We start from the raw sequence: 18,481 nt of genomic DNA, 5'->3' as shown, positions 1-18,481 counted from the left end.
ATCAGTGTCTGAATTTCAGTAGTCATGTCCCTTTGGGACGGTGGCATATTTCAATGTAAATAACAGGCTAACATTTTAAAATCGATGATTTTTAAGATTAATATTATTATACTTCCCTTAATGAGACAGTGCTTGAAGCTCTCTAAGCTGGCTCCAAGATTAATTCTGCATAAGGATTATATTAGAGAAAAAGCTCTTTTCCCTTCTAATGTCACAGTTCCTCATTCTTATTTCCTTTCCATCACTGTTACTTTCAAGAAATTAAAGTACTGGCTAGCATACTACAGCAATCATCACATTATTCTATGGATGCTGAGAAGCACCATCAGCAGCAGCCCATAAGCAGGAGTCCAAGGACTTGAGAACCTGTGGAGCCAGTCAGTACAAGGGCAGAAGAACTGGGATCTTGCAAATTTTCCTTTTCCTCCATCTCATTTTCTTTTTATGCCTTTGCTGGATTAGGTGACACTCACCCACAATAGAAAGAGCCATGTGCTTTACAGAGGCCACCAATTTATATATTAACACCCTCACAGACATACCCAGAAATAATAGTTACCCAAATCTCTGGGACCCCTCTGGTTCAGTCAGGGTAACACACAGAAAGCAGGAAGCAGAAAGCAACTATGGCGCATTGCCCACATCCACTACTAAATGTGCTTGAGCATAAAAATTATATGTAAAAATTACATATTAAAATCAGGAAATAGAAATATAATATCAAAATGGATAGCAGATATTGTGAATTACTGTGAAATTCACTAATACCTCTTTTTCTTACTTTCCTATCCAAGTATGATTGCAAAAGAAGCAATGTATCAACCATAACTCAAGAAAATTTGGTTACAGAGGCTCATCCTACAAAACAAGTCATACAGATCAGCACAGAAGGAACCGAGGAATGGGAGAATTTAACATAGGTAGGAGACTCAAGGAGAAAATAAACAGCTTGGGGTTCTAAGTTCCAATTAGTAAGGGAATGAGAGTATTTCACAAGGCTCCTAGACAATAGAATTAAAAATATATTTGTGATTATTTTAAAATTTACTGAATATGAATGAAGTTGAACATAATTTTATTTGATGATTGTTAACAGCTCTTGCCTATCTATATTCCTGCTGAATTATGTTATTATTTTTATTTGTTCAACTATATTTAGTAGAGCATTAAGCCATTGACTACAATGTGAATTTAAAAATATGTCAAAAACCAAAAAAGAAAGTCAGGTAGGAAGAGGAGGTGCAGTGGCAGGGAGCAATGAAAGAAGGAGGTGGGGAGAAAAGGAATGTCATTATATTCCTGGAATTATATCAATGAACTGCATTGAATCAGTTCTCTTTGTATTAATATTATGTTGATATGAAAAAACAAATCAGAGGGTATATCTTAAAAATGTAAGTTTATTTCGGTGTAAAGTATTTTGAAATGCATACATAGTATGTTTTCATAATACATATTTTTCACTAATTTTTGAAAATTCCTCCTATAGTCCACCCAATTAACCTTCTTCATTTTAAGTTGCCCAGGGATAAAGATCAATTATAATACTGGAGGAGTAGTTCTCCAATGGGGCTGAGTAGCCAAAGGAAGTAGAATCAGATGGGGCCAGGGTTAAACCATAGCAGATGCTGTGGCAAACCTCTGAGAGCCCTCTCAGCTTCCGGACTGAGCATTCTGCTAACTGCCAAGACTGTTGCCTGCTGACCTCTCAGCCTGGTGCCTTCTCAGGAATCACGCTTAATTGAAGGAAGCTGCCTTACATGGTTTCACACCTTCTCTGACAGCAACCCCTATCCAGTGACTGGTTATTATCAACATACAAAGTGCCACCCCCTCACGCCCATTGAAGATATCTCTGAACCACGATCCCATTCAGGCATAACCAGTGGGGTTGTTTAACGTCCTGCTCTGTCTCCTCATAGCTCACCTTATTCTGCCCACCTTTCTTGCTCATTCTCTGTAAGTTGCCTCATGTAAGTCTTAAGACAGTCTAGTTCCTGGGGGGACCTGACACACACAGGGAAAGGGAGGATGTAACTGACAGGAAAACCGTACATAGTGTTATTATTGATCAAGGTGAGAAATAAACATTAACAAGACTGATTTTGCCTATAAAGTCTGCCCTTCCCAATAAGCGTCAAAATCTAAGTTTTGCAGAAGGGAAAACTGAGGTCCAGAAGAAGTGGAAAATAATTAAGCTCAACAGTAATTTAGAGGAAAATTATAACCAAAGAACCAGCTCATTTTTGTTTGTTGTTTTTTTGGTTGTCTTTTTTTTTGGGGGGGGGGATTTTTGACATTGGAAGAATTCATATTGCTTTTCTTGAGCAGTGGTTGGTTTACAAATCTAACTCTGCATCAGATTCACAGACCAAAACTTTTGTTTTATTCTTGTTGATTTTTTTAAGAAAACAATTTGCCAGAGCCAATCCCAAACTTATGGAGGATCTGTATCTATGGACTTGTACCTGTGTTCCAGAACTGCATAACTGTGCGACAAACTGAGTGTCTTAAACAAGAAAAAATTTTTCTCACAGTTCTAAAATCTATAAATTTAAGATCAAGGTGTCGGCAGGGTTCATTCTTCCTGAGGGCTGAGCAAGAAGTCTTTTCCTTGGCTCCCTCTAGCTTCTGGTGGCTTGCAGACATTCTACATGTATGTGTCTATCCATTCATCTTCAGTTAGGGGCCCATCCTGCTCCATGAAGCACGATTCATCTTAACTAAGTATATCTGCAAACACCCTATTTCTAAATAAGGCCACATTCTGAGGTTCTATAATTTAGGACTTCAATATAAGAATTTTGGGAAAACACAATTCAACCCTTTCCAGAAGTCTATAATTTATACATATCCCATTCTGATTTTAGACGAGAGAGCAAGCAGGACAGAAGGAGAGGGAGAGGGAAAGAGAAAGATAGATAGCAGTTAAATAAGAAAAAGGGAATTACTATTAAAATAATTTGCCTCTGGTTTGAAGCTTTAGGTTTAGCAATACAAGGTTGTAGGAGGTCTCAGTTCCATCTTACATTTGGTAGTTTTAATTCTATTCTCTCACATCTTATTGGGTGCATTTCACTCCATTCCATTACTGCATCTTTAATGGCCAGCACCATCAGAGAGGCTCACACTTTTAAATTAGGCTCCCATTAGCAAGGGTTCCATCACTTTGATAATTTATATCTAACTACTTCAACATTCTTTGATTTTCCTATGTTACTACTATTTAGTATTTTTTTCCTTTCTATTTGAGCTTTTCATAACCAACATAAGCCATAAAGTACACATTATCCAGTGCTATAAAGGTGCTGCTTTAAACAGTACAGTACCATGACAAAATATCTAATTTTAATCTATTCTCAATAAGTTTACTAACTGAGGTAAAAGTTTAAAGCTAATAAATATTTATGTAGTCACAGAACTGATGTAAGTGATTTTAATGTCACATGCCATTACTTTAAATAGCATTTGAATTCATTTTTCTCTTGGTTTTCTAGACTGTACTTCTGAATGTCACATCAGATAAGATAAATTTCCATTGCCTCCCAGACATGGTCTAATAAAAGGGAATGGTATCATTTTTGGAAGATAATCAATACACTGACATTTTTCAAGAGTGATGTTTCATAGAGATTTAATACCTCAATAAATAAACAAAGCCTACTATGTAATACCACCTCTATAATTTAAGAACACTTTCTCAGGACTCCCAAAAGAGTTAATTTTAATTAGTGGCCTATTAGAAATTTAAACACCATGGAAGACTTTTCTAAGATTTTTGTGGGAGGAATTCATTACTTTCTTATTTCCTCTATCCTGAGAGACAAATAGCCAACTATATTTTTTTAAAGGTTAAACTATCAGGAAATTTTTAAAGGAGAGTTTTATTTGTTCTATTAATAGTATGTTCTATACAAAAAATTGCATTCTTTGAGAAAATAGAAATAAGACTGACAAAGATCACTGTGAACTTTTTAAGAAACACGTTTTCAACATTGAATAAATTTTTTTCACCCTGTCCATGAAAGGAAAATCAATCTCCTTTGGGACTTGTCTGCCTGGTCTTCAACTTGACTAGTTCAGCCTGCCCACAGCCTGCCAGTTCCAAACTTGTTCTGTTATCTAATTCTGCAGAATTAGGGAATGATTGTGAGAAGTAAGAGGACAAATTTGATTAAGTGTTTTCAGAGCTAGAGTCATCCACCTCCTGGGATGATGTAGAGGGAGGATGAACAACATCCAGAGCCAATACTACAATCACTATGATTCTTCTTTTAATCACCACTCTCATATTTTTGTCACATTTTCCACACTTTTTCCAGTGTATGAAATTATGTATAAAATCAAGAAATCAAAAAAATTCAAAAGTAATGAAGCTAAAGAATATTTTCTTTCTTCACTCTCCATTTTGCAATGACACTAGCTTTATGTTTCTATCAGAGTATATCAAGTTCCTTCACCTACTCAGGTTTTGGGAGATCAGTGGCAGTTTTTCATTGTACTATATGATTTCTGGGCTTCTGTTTCACATTTACAAATTTATTTGGGTTTGAATCTCCTGGGGATGTCAGAAGACCTGACATTCCTGTCTTTAGAATCTGTTGCCTTTCAAACAGTTTCACCTGATGCTGTGAAAATTCCTTCCAAAAGCCTTGTTTATCCACTCAGCAAATCTAGTTATGGTTATTTGGTATAGATGCAGGTTATGCAGGAAAATGAAGTGGAGACAATGAGCTAAGCTATTTATTCCTATCAAATGCACATATGTGAAACAAGCTAAGCAGTATTCATAAAAACCTCGAAAATCAAAGGAGTATATAAGCCTTTAAGCCCTAATCATGTACCAATAACATTACAAGGATGGAAACTGACACAGCAACTCTTCTTGCAGGAAATACCACAGCTTTCTTTATATATATTGAGGCAATTATTTGATCACACTAAGCCAAGATGAAAGCTCACAGCTACATAAACTTTGCTTCTTCATCAAGCTCGTCACCTCAATTCTCTGACGCACGGAAGCACAAAGGTCCTACTTATAGGACTATGCATCTTCCAGTTAGAGAACATTTGATTTTGTATCTTAATCATTTGCAACAAAGGATTCCTTGGTCACTGCTACATAGATAAGTGTACATTTGTACAATCAGATTAGTATTATTTGAATGAAATTGTTCAGCATTGCTGAAGTGTAAGTCAAGGTCATCCTAAAAGCACTGAATGTAGAAACTGTACAAGGAGAATCAGTAAGCAAAAGCTGAACAGAGAGAAGCAGCTGCTTCCGCTTTCCAAAACCTGCCCCCAGAATAAACAGAGACATGTATTCTTCTCTTGGCAAGCAGGTAGATAAACAATTCAAAAATAAATATAGAAATCCAATGACTAATACAGTAAGACACACTAATGTTATACTTTAAAAATATGATGGTTCCTGACCATAACACATTTAATAAAAACTATACTAAAATTTTGCATTTAATCTTTTCCAGGGCAAGCAATTTGTAGTGCCATACACTCTCAGTGGAGATCAGCAGTGAACTACAGCTTCCAGTCAGACACATAATCACCATACATAAAACAGGATTTGGGCCATATAATTTTGCCCAACTGTAGGCTAATGTATTATGAGCATGTTTCAGTTATGCTAGGTGAAGCTATGACGTTTAGTAGTTTAGGTGTAATTGCATGTTTGATGTACAGTATTTTCAACTTACAATTGGTTTGTTGGGACAAAACTCCACCATAAGTCAAAGAGCATTTGCAGTACATCAGAGTATTCCAGGGACAAATGCTGTGGCACAGTGGGCTAAGCCTCCACCTGCGGTGCCGGAATCCCATATGGGCACCAGTTGAGTCCCAGCTGCTCCTCTTCTGATCCAGCTCCCTGCTAATGACCTGGTAAATCAGAAGAGGATGACCCAAATCCTTGGATCTCTGCACCCTCATGGGAGACCTGGAAGAAGCTCCTGGCAACTGGCTTTGGATCGGCGCAGCTCCGGCTGTTGTGGCCATTTGGGGAGTGAACCAGTGGACTGAAGAAATTACTCTCTCTATCTGTTTCTTCTCTGTCTATAACTCTATGTCTCAAATAAATAAATAAAATCTTTAAGAAAAAAGAGTATTACACATAACTGTAGCATAATTTTATTATTCTGTACTTTTTAGATATAAATTTATCTTTTATTTTTATATTTTCACTTTATATATTATTCATATCTAGTAACTTTTAACTGTAATTGAAATTTCTTATTGGGATATCAAATGAAGAAAGTTTGAATATTAAATCCCTGCTTATATCTTGAGCAAAATCTCATATCCAGTTGGACAAATTTCCATGAAATTCATATAATGTATTATGCACTTGAAAATTATTTTGGATGGAACACCAGAAAATTCTGAATAAAAAGGCAAGAATCAGTTGATACAGGACTTTGAACTAAAGGTCAAGAAACATACTTTATTGTAAGTGATTGGAAGCTAAGAATATTTTTAATAAAGACAGAAATTACATGATCACATATGCCTTTTATATGACTCACCTTATGATAGTGGGGGAATGTATCTTGGTGGAAAAAAAAAAAACAATATCAAGGACAATGACAAGTTGATGATCCATACAAGTTGCCATATAAGGTTAGCAAAGACAACACATGTGAGAAAGCATTGAGAGGATGCTTCCTGATAGATACCTCTCACTAAGACTTAAGAAACTTAAGTTGGTACACATCTTGATTGTAATTTCTACATTAAATATACAGTAAACTTGAGATGTTATCTCAGTATAGCATAAACAGGATCCTAGGTAGAGATATCAGAGCAGGTTTTTGAGTAAAATAAATAGATACTTGACAAGAAACTAAGAAACAGTGTCAGAGACACAAGCTGAGGTCAGGAAGGTTTGAGGATCCTGGAAGATAAGGTCAGTAACACCTAATGTTTAGAGTAAAACAGCTACTACTTCCTATTTCATCAAAAAGCTGACAAAATCATAAAGTTAAAGGGAAAATATAATCAATGAATATAAACCTCTGAGAAACTCTTGGTGATATTAATAAGATGGGATCATATCAATAAATTTTTAAAAGCAATCCATCCCAAATTATACCACAATGTTTAAATATGGATTTTAAAGAGACTTGAACAATTCAAATATCAAATTGAAGATAAAATCTTTAAATTAAACAATAAATATCAGGAAATAATTTATATTATATGAACAAAACTCTCAAGTTATTAAAATAATTATTTACATGTGTATGAAATTGAAATGCTGTGCAATATTGATACAGATTGTATAGCACAAAGGGACAGTTCACAAACAATTAGACCTAGCAATAGGTTAATTTTTATAATAAAGATAATATTAACATTCACTAAGCACTTATAAATTGTTCAATGACTAGCTTAAGATACTGTGTTTCCATTAGGAGAAAAAATATTAGAACATCGATTAGCAACACACACATATATATGCCTATATATGAATAAAATGAATGTTCAGGAATTAAGGTCTAATTGAATAGCAACATAAACCACAGTGTAATGTTTTATGACCTTCAGAAGCATGCCACAGTCTATATAACACAAAAAATTTATTTGATTACAAAAATTTTTTGAAATTTCATATATAACACTATAAAATGTTTAGCAATCCACAGCATCACAGGAGAAATATTTTAAATATAGAAAAGATGAAAGATATATGTTATTGACTTTAAAATCTCCTACAAATTTGTTAGGCAAACCATTTTATAATAGAATCAAAAATATTATAAAGTAGAAAGCAATGTACCACATAGCCAATGACTATAGAAAAGGTGACTGATTTTACTAATAAGATACTTTTCACAATCAGATACTCAGTAACAAAGAATCATAGTTCAGATGCAGGAGTACAGATGTGAATTCTTATTAGTTTTTGTAGATGTTGAATGTAGTATATGCAACTTTTTGTCTGTTTATTTTCAATTTATATGAAATGTAGACAAAGAGAGAGAGAGAAAGTCAGAGATCTTCTATCAGCTGGTTCACTCCCCCAAATTCTTGCAGCAGTCAGGGCTAGGACTTAAATGCCGGAATCATCATCTGCCTCCTTCCAGGGTGCATATTAACAGAAAATTGATTAAAAGCAGAGGAGCTGGGACTCAAATCTTGATATCAGATGTGGGAGTCCAAAGCAGCATCTTAATTCCTCTGCCATGTACCCACCTCCAAGATCTAAAATGTTTATAAAGGGCATTACCTATGATTCACTCAATTCCATTCAATAATATTCATCAAAGTATTATTTTTAATAGTGTTAATATCTCATCTTCAACAGCATTGTAGACATAATGGTTCATCTCTACAGTGATGTTCCTATATGGAGGAAGCTGTTGAATACATTACATGATTTATAAGCAGTGGGTGGAAAGCAGCTTAATTCACCTATATCACATCTTTACACATAACAATGCACAGGAAGACAAACATCAAGTGATTGGCAGTGTTCAATTAGGAGATGGCAAGTGGAGTGAGGGTGTGAAGGGAGAAAAATCTTGAATCATATAGCACTTGTATGTTTATACACAAGGATATAAAAGTATTAACTGTATTTAGCAAACCAGTCATTAGATTTTAGTTTGGAATACAAAATCTTAATTGCAATAGATTGAAGAAAATGGAAACACCATTTCCAGACTGTATCTGTAAAGACAATAATGATTTTTATTGCAGTATTGATTTTTAAAGCAATCGTTGTATGTTTGGTATGTATTTATAGTCTGTGTTAAAGCTAAAGATATATTCAATACATTTTTATCATTATTACATGTTTAAACTTAACACAAAATCTCATTTGGTTATTAAAAATAAGTGATTAAGAAATGCATAAAATTGAAGTGCAGAAGACACAGAATGGGCATTTGACATAATGTCCTATTCTGCTTTATCCATCTCCCCCGAACAACAAATTCACATACCAAGTGGCCCTGTTTAGTGCCTAACTTTTAAATGCCTCATTTTTCTGAAAGGCAGTATCAAACTTTGGTTTTTAACTCATATACTAGCTTATATATCTCTGTCTCGACTTCCCTTTCTCTGAGATTAAGCACTTTAACAGCAGAGATTTTGCCATAAAGAGTGGGGAAGATGGCACGGAAGGAAGGATTATACCCTGTTGAATGAATGGCTCCCTGAACCTTTTGGGATAATCGGGCTGAAAATTGTTCTGTGTCTATGAAATCCTCTGTAGATTTCTGATTATGCTCTTCTCTGTTCAGAAGTGTTCTTTGCTATTTGATGTCAGCTTTGAGAAGCAAACCTTCACTTTTAATTAGTCTACTTAAAGTAAAACTCATCTGGAAGAAGAGTGGTCTAGTTCAAGCTATTCTTTTTTGTTTTTGTTTTGTTGTTGTTTTGCTTTTCTTGTTGCTTAGAAATACACTTTTAACTCTTGAAGAATAGTAACCCAGGGATAAGCCCACATTTACAAATACATGAATAAAATTAGAATCTAAATGCCAAAAGTAGAGGGATGTGAATGAGCAAAGGGTTTATATTTTGAGCTAAGGATTTCATCTCAATGGTTTGTGGATGTGTTTTCCAATCCAGTATGCATTATTTATGATGTGGACAGTTGTTAGGAGCATGTATTGTTCACAGCCAATAAGCGGTAACAAAGCAATAGACTGAGGGTCATTAGTTACACTTGCTCTTTCTATGCACTGGGTTTTCTTTTTGCCACATGAAGCTACTTGGATTTTAACCACAGATTTATAGAGAATGCACTGCACAGAATAGCATGGCTGCAGTTTTCCTAGTATTCTCTACAGCACATTTTACTAATCCATATAGGTTTAGCTTTTACTGCTTCCAGGGCTAGGAAAGTCAAAGTTCTGAACTCAGAAGTGAAGATAGAAATGCTGATTATTTCTCTCCCCTTGGGAGTAACCCTCTGGCCTCCAGGCAGTTCTTTTAAAAATAGCTTCTGTCTGCCTCTTGCCATTATTATCACAGATACAATTCCCATTCTGACTGTCCATAACAGAAATCAGTCTTCTGTATTCAAGAGCAGCTCATCTGTGCACAAGTTGCTTTTATATAAGTCACTATAGTACATGTCAGCTTGAGTTGCTGGTGTTTTCAGAAAGTGTTTACTTTGGGTCTCCATTACATATATGGAGAAAAAAGCAATAAAATGAATCTCTGTATCTCTGTGCACACTGTCTTACCTCTTCACAGAACCTATCATCATTGATGCATTGTCAGCTCAAATAAAAATCAGAAGGAAGGTTCCTATATTCACCCATGAAATGTAAGCATCTCATGGGGTCTATGCATAAGTTGCCCTTGTGTATAAGATGACCATTTTACCAAGGAAAATAAATAGCACTATCTGAAACTGTGTATTTTCAACTGAAAAGAAAGAAACAGCTAAATGAAAGTGAGCATGTGTGTCAAAGACTATAAGCTTTCTGAAATGGGGCAATGTGACAAAATATGCATATCATTTTTATTTTATTTTTTACCTAGAAGCTTTTTAATAAAAGTACGAAAATTTCATATATACAAATTCAGGAATATAGTGATTCTCCACACCCTCTCTACCTCTTGCCGTACTCGCACACTTGTTCCTCTAACCTCTATTCCCATTTTTATTTTTTACAATAATCTATTTTCAATTAACTTTATACACATAAGATTAACTCCACACTAAGTAAAGAGTTCAACAAATAGTATAAAAAAAAACCTGTTACTTGAAATTAAATAGCTCCAAAAAGAATTAAATATCTTGGAATAAATTTAACCAAGGATGTCAAACATTTCTACAATGAAAATTATAAAACACTAAGGAAATAGAAGAAGACATTTAAAGAATGGAAAAATCTTCCGTGTTCATGGAGAGGAAGAATCAATATCATTAACATGTCCGTACTACCAAAAGCAATTTACAGATTCAATGTGATTCCAATCAGAATACCAATGACATTCTTAACAGACCTAGAAAAAAAATCATGCCAAAATTCAAGTACATTTTAAGTAGAGATACAGAGGATGTGCAGGAATTGACTAGCAAATGAGGAGAAAAGAACAGAATAATTGATGGTACATCCTCTTGGTGGTCTCTGAGTTGGCAGGCAATACTTTGAATCTGGGGAACTGAAAGAGGCCCAGTGATGCTTGATCCTAAATGGGAAATAGCAGGGCAGAAGATGAAGCAAAAATTACAGCAAAAACTAGAGCAAGCAGAACACTATAAGTCAGTGAATGAAACTGGTATTTTCTAGGACTGAAGAATTTGTTATTCTATCCTGCACCCGCTTTAGTGACAAATCAAAAACTTCCTCAAATTCATGTATGCAATTTACCTGGATTTGATTAAACAAGTTCTACTATACTTTGGATTTTTAGTGAGCATACAAATCAACTGACATTTAGATACTTTTTTTATTGGTTTTGTTGTTATTGGGAGGTTCTTGATTATTGATTCACTGTTCTTATTATTGGTCTGTTTAGATTTCTGAGTTCTTCATGACTCATTCTCAGCAGGTTGTGTGTTTCCAGGAATTTATAAATTTCTTCTGTTTTCCAATGTGCAGCCGATGTCTAATTGTTATAAACAGTCTCTTAAGAGACACTACACATAATCTCTTCTTTCATTTCTGATTTCAATTATTTGAATGTTCTATGACTTTATTGTGGTTGTTGTTAGTATAACAGTTAGTTTGTTAATGTTTTCAAAACACCACCACTTGATTTTGTTGCTTTTCCACATTTTTAAAAATCCTGTTTATTTCTGCTCTAATCTTAATTAGTTCTTTTTTCTGCTATAGGCATGATTTGTTATTCTTTTTCTCATTTCCCATGATAGAAAACTGCGTTTTGTTATTTGAAAACTTTCTTCATTTTTAAGTGTATGCTTATTGTTACAAACTTTTCTCTCAGAATTGCTTTGCTGCACCCTTTAAGTTTTTTATGTTGTGTGTCCATTTTCACTGGTCTCAAGGTTTAATTTATTTCTGAGCTCTTCTTTTTGACCCACTGATTATTCATTGGTGTGTTGTTTAATTCCCACATATTTGTCAGATTTCCAAATTTCTTCCTACCATTGATTCTATCTCATACTTTTGTAATACTTAACATGATTTCAATTTTCTTATCTTGGTTAAGACAACAGAATGTGACTTATTTTGGGAGCACCTGAGAAGAATGTGTACTTTTTTTTTTTTTTTTTTTTTAAGAGCGAGAGAGAGAAGAGAGAAAGGTATTCCTTTTCTGTTGGTTCACCCTCCAATGGCCGCTGTGGTCGGCAAACCGCGCTGATCCAAAGGCAGGAGCCAGGTGCTTCTCCTGGTTTCCCATGGGGTTCAGGGCCCAAGCACTTGGGCCATCCTCCACTGCACTCCCGGGCCACAGCAGAGAGCTGGACTGGAAGAAGAGCAACCGGGACAGAATCTGGGATGCCAGCACCGCAGGCAGAGAATTAGCCTATTGAGCTGCAGCTTTGGCCAAGAATGTGTATTCTGATGCAGTTGAGTGCAAAGTTTTGTATAATGTCTGTTAGGAACATCTGATCTATAAGATATGTCTAAGATGTCCTTATTGATTTATTCTGACACATTAAAGTCAGATATTAAAGGATCTGAATAGTTTTTCATTGCTCCTTATTTATACTTTTATATGTTAATGTTTTTATATTGAGGTAATCTAATGTTTGATGCATATATATTAATACTGGTTATAATCTGATTATGAATTGATTTGCTGATCATTATACAATGAACTTGTCTCTTCTGACAGTTCTTTGTTTGTTTGTTTTACTTAAAGTCTACATTGGTTGATTTAAGCATGGCTACTATCCCTGCACTCTTTTGGTTTCCATTTGCATGAATATATCTTTTTGCATCCCTCACTTTGGGCCTACATTTTCCCTTTAACAATAAGAAGTCTCATTTAAGCATCATATTATGGGAACTTGTTTTCCTATTTTTGAACTTATTCATCTACTTCATGTCTTTCAGTTGGAGAGTATGATCCATTTGCGTTTAAAGTGATGAGTGATCATTATGGAGCTGCCACACCCTTGTGTTGTGTTTTGTTCTCTCACTGTACTATAAAACTTTTATCCCTTTAGTCTTCTTCTGCCCCCTTATTTTGTGATTATTTTGTTTGCATATGTGTGTCTCTATGTATACGTGTCTGTGTGTCTGGAAGGGCAGTGGAATTCTTTGAATTTTGTCTTTAATATTTATGTACCGAGTAGAGATTATTTTTTCTTTGTGGTTACAATAAGGCTTATGAAAAAAAGCTTATAGTTATTACAGTCTATTATTACAGTATAAAAGACTACATTTTAATTTTTCTCCTTCTTAAACTTACTTAAATTTCATGTCTGAAAATACTTATATTTTGTTTTTGTTGTAGATAGATATTTTGGGAGCCATAGACTAATAATTTTATATTTCTTTTTTTTCAGTGTTTTAAATATATTAATTTCCTTTATTCTGGACTACATTGTTTATGATTCAATTTTACAATTTAATCTCTAACTTTAGCAATTGTCCCTCTGTATAAGTCTGTTCTCTCTGAGTGCTTTCAACATTTTCTCTTAAGTCTGTTTTAAGAGGATTGATATGAGAATTCAATATTTCAAATAAAAAATACAATGGAACACTTTAACAACAGACTTGGTGAGTGAGAAAAAAGATCTTAGCTAGAAGATAAGTCTTTGGAAATATATCAGTCAGACCAAAAAAAAAAAAAAAAAAGAGAGAGAGAGAACAAGAAATTAGAAAAATTAAACCCAGAGATCCAGAGCTTTTTGGGATACTATCAAATGAACCAACTTATGAGTCTTAGGAGTTCTTAAAGGTGTGGAATGAGAGAAGGTCTACTGAGTGAAATAATAACACAAAACTTACCTAATTTGGAGAAAGAAAGGGACACCCAAGAATAGAAAGCACACAGAACTTCTAACAAATGTCTATACCTGAAAACATCTTCACCATGACACATTACCGTTAAACATTCAAAAGTAAAACATAAACAAAAGATGTCCACAAGAGAAGCATCACACTACTTTCAGGGGATCTCCAATTAGATTGTCTAGAAGATATGACTAAAGTAAATGTATATGCAACAATTACATTGTGCTTGGCTATTTAAAACAAATGTAATAGCATTATTTCACATTGGACAACACATTAAGGACAGATCCCACATGAGACATAAGTACACAGTGACTCCTGTTGTTGACTTAAAATTTGACACTCTTGTTTATGGTGTCAGTAATCTCACTAGGCTCTAGTAATGAGTTGACAAGGCTATGGAAGTCTTTAGGGTTCGCCGACTTCGATCTTATTCTGACAGGGTCATAGTCAAAGTGGAAGTTCACTCCTCCCTTCAGAGAAAGGTACCTCCTTCTTTGATGGCCTGTTGTTTCCACAGAGATCTTTCATTTAGGTCTTATTTTTTTTTTTTGCCAGAGTGTCCTGGCTTTCCATGCCTACAATACTCTCATGGGCTCTTCAGCCAGATCCGAATACCTTAAGGGCTGATTCTGAGGCCAGAGTGCTATTTAGGACATCTGCCATTCTATGAGTCTGCTGTGTATTCCACTTCCCATGTTGAAGTAATGCTATAACTAGTACTAAAACAGTATTTTTATACTTTGTGTTTCTGTGTGCATGCAAACTGATGAAATTTTTACTTAGTATATACTGAATCGATCTTCTGTATATAAAGATAATTGAAAATGAAAAAAAAAAAAAAACCCTTGGTTTTAAATTGGAAATTGCATAGCAAATTAATCATTTTTTTTTAAAAATATCATGTAGGATCTCTGTCCTTAATGTGCTGTACATTGTAATTTAATGCTATAACTAGTACTCAAACAGTATTTTTCACTTTATGTTGCTATGTGGGTGCAAACTGTTGAAATCTTTACTTAATATATACTAAACTGATCTTCTGTATATAAAGAGAATTAAAAATGAATCTTGATGTGAATGGAAAGGGAGAGGGAGCAGGAAAGGGGAGGGTTGCGGGTGGGAGGGAAGTTATGGGGGGGGGGAGCCATTGTAATCCATAAGCTGTACTTTGGAAATTTATATTAATTAAATAAAAGTTTTAAAAAAAACAAATGTTAATGGATCTAAAGGGAGACATTCTCTCCAATACAATATTAATGGTGGATTTCAACACCCCACTTTCATCAATGGACAGATAAATTAGACAAAAGATCAACAAAGAAACCACAGGGATAATCAACACTATGGACCAAATGGACCTTATTGGCATCTACAGAATATTCATCCCAGAGATGAAGAATACAAATACTTTTCATCAGTGCATGGAACTTTCTGTATGATAGACTACATGTTAGACCATAAAGCGAGTCCTGGAATATTAAAAAAATAAAATAAAATGACACCATGTATCTTTTCTGAACACAATGGCAAGAAGCTGGAAATTAACAACTCAAAAATCTCTAGAAAATACGTAAACAAATGGTGACGGAACAACATACTCCTGAGTGAACAGTGGGTCATAGAAGAAATAAAAAGAAAATTAAAAATATTCCTAGAAACAAATAAAAACAACACAACATATAAAACCTTATAGGATACAGCAAAAGCAATGTTAAGATGGAAGTTTATAGCAATAGTGGATAGATCAAGAAACTGGAAAGACACCAAATAATGAGCCATCAATGTATCTCAAACACCTAGAAAAATAACAGAACAAACCCAAAAATACTAAGAAAAAAGAAATAATTAAAATTACAGAAGAAAAAAACAAAAGTAAAACAAAAATACAAAGGATCAGTGAAATCAAGAGCTGTTTTGAAAAAATAAACAAAATTGATACACCATTGGCACTACAATACCCCAAAAAGAGGGAGAGGACCCAAATTAATAAAAAATGAGATAAAAAAGGAGACAATAATGTCTAACAGAGAAATAAAAAAGAATTATCAGGAATTACTATAAAAGGCTATATTTCAACAAATTGAACAATCTAGAACAGGAAAGATCATTCAACACATGCAAACTATCAAAATTGAAGTAGGATGACACAGAAAACCAAAACATATCAATACACAAAGTGGTACTTAAATCAGTACAAAGACCCTCCTAATAAAAAAGCTCAGGACCAAATGGCTTACTAATGAATTCTACTAGACTTTTAAAGTAGAACTAATTCCAGTTCTTCTCCAGATATTAAAAAAAAAAAACTAAAACAAAAACAAAAAACAAAAAACTGAAAGGGAGAGAATCCTCCCAAATTCCCTTTATGAAGCCAGCATAACATAATTCTAGTTCTAGAATTATGTTCTAGTCCCGGTCGGGGTGCCAGATTCTGTCCCGGTCACTCCTCTTCCTGTCCAGTTCTCTGTTGTAGCCCAGGAGTGCAGTGGATGATGGCCCAGGTCCTTGGGCCCTGCACCTGCATGGGAAACCAGGAGAGGCACCTGACTCCTGGCTTTGGATCAGTGTGGTGCGCCGGCCGCAGCAGCCATTGGAGGGTGAACCAACGGAAAAGGAAGACCTTTCTCTCTGTCTCTCTCTCTAAAAAAAAAAAAAAGAAAGAAAGAAAGAAAAAGAAAAAGACCACAGCCCTCCAGCCACAGTAGCCATTGGGGGGTGAACTAACAGAAAAGGAAGACCTTTCTCTCTGTCTCTCTCTCACTGTCCACTCTGCCTGTCAAAAAAAAAAAAAAATACAAAATCCTTTGATGATAAGAACCATAAGCAAATTGGGTATAGAAGGGACATTCCTCAACATAATTATGACAATGTATGACAAAACCACTGGCAGCATCCATATTGAATGGGGGAAAGCTAGATGCATTTCCACTAAAATCTGGAACCAGACAAGGATGCCTACTTTCACCATTGATTTTCAATATGTTCCTGGAAGTTTTAGCCAGAGCCATTAGGCATAAAAAATACATCAAAGGGATACATACTAGAAAGGAAACAGTCAAATCATCCCTGTTTGCAGGTGACATGATCATATATAAAGGGGAACCAAAGACACCACTAAGAAAATATTGCAACTCATAAAAGATTTTGGTGTCAGGATATAAAGTTAACACACATAGAAAAATAGCCTTTGTATACACAGATAATTCCATGGCTGAGAAAGAACTTTGAATATCACACCCATTCACATAACCACAAAATTTAAATATGTTGAAATAAACTTTAGCCAAAAAGGTGAAAATATCTATGATGAAAATTACAAAACATTAAAGAAAGAAATAGAAGATACAAAAAAAAACTGACAAAATTCTTCCATGTTTATTGAATGGAAGAATTAATATCATCAAAATGTCAATTATACTAAAAGCAATTTACAGATTCAATATGATCCCATTCAAAATACCAATGACATTCTTCTCAAATCTAGAAAAAATATTGCTAAAACTCATATGGAAACACGAGTGACCTCAAATAGCTAAAGCACTCTTAACAGAAACAAAGGGAGAGGATTAAAATATCAAAATTCAAACATACTACAGGGTAGTTATAATCAAAACTGCTGATACTTGTACAGAAATAGTTATGTAGACCAATGGAACATGATAGAATCCCTACCATGCATCTACAACCAACTAATCTTTGACAAAGGAGCTGCAATCAATCCCTTTAGAAAGGATAGTTTCTTCAACAAATAGTGCTTGGGAAATTAGAATGGCTCTTATACAGAAATCAACAAAGAGTAAATGCTGGGGCGGATGTGGGGGAAAATGTACCCTAATCCATTGTTGCAGGGAATGCAGACTACTGCAGCCATTGTGGAAGACAGTATGGAGAGTACTTAGATAGCCAAAAATAGATCTACCATGTGACCCATCCCATCCTTGGCAATTAACTCAAACAAAAATAAATCTGTATGTGAAAGAGTTATTTGTACATCCATGTTAACTGAAGTTCAATTCACAATAGCTAAGATATGGAATCAACCCCAATGCCCATCAGCTGATGACTATAGAAAGAAACTGGTACATATACACTATAGAATATTACTCAGCCATATAAAGAATTAAATCCTGTCTTTCAAAACAAAATGTTTGCAACTAAAAACCATTATATTTAGTGAGACAAATCATTCCCCAAAAGATAAATCATCATATGTTTTCACCGATCTATTTTAACTGAGATCAAAAAACGTAGTATATAATTATCTGCATTACAATCTGCATAAAATTATTTCTGTGCATAAACTTTTGAGAGCAAATGGCTTAAAATCTAAATGAAATTTATTATTAACTTTTAACCAAAAGGAAATATTTAAATGTTACATTTTCATTGGATCTATTTCATTGAAATAAATTATGAATGAATAATTGACAAAAAAACGGTATATAGGTGAAATGGTAATTCATACATTGAATTAATTTTTATAGCCTTTGTCTACATTCCCAATAATCTGTGACCTTTTTGCTTTTTATTTGTTAAACTTTTTATTTGGTAAAGTATTAAGCCTTTTTACT

This window comes from Lepus europaeus, chromosome 14, assembly GCF_033115175.1.
Source record: "Lepus europaeus isolate LE1 chromosome 14, mLepTim1.pri, whole genome shotgun sequence".
NCBI lineage: Eukaryota > Metazoa > Chordata > Mammalia > Lagomorpha > Leporidae > Lepus > Lepus europaeus.
Note: the sequence above shows the minus strand (reverse complement) of the source record.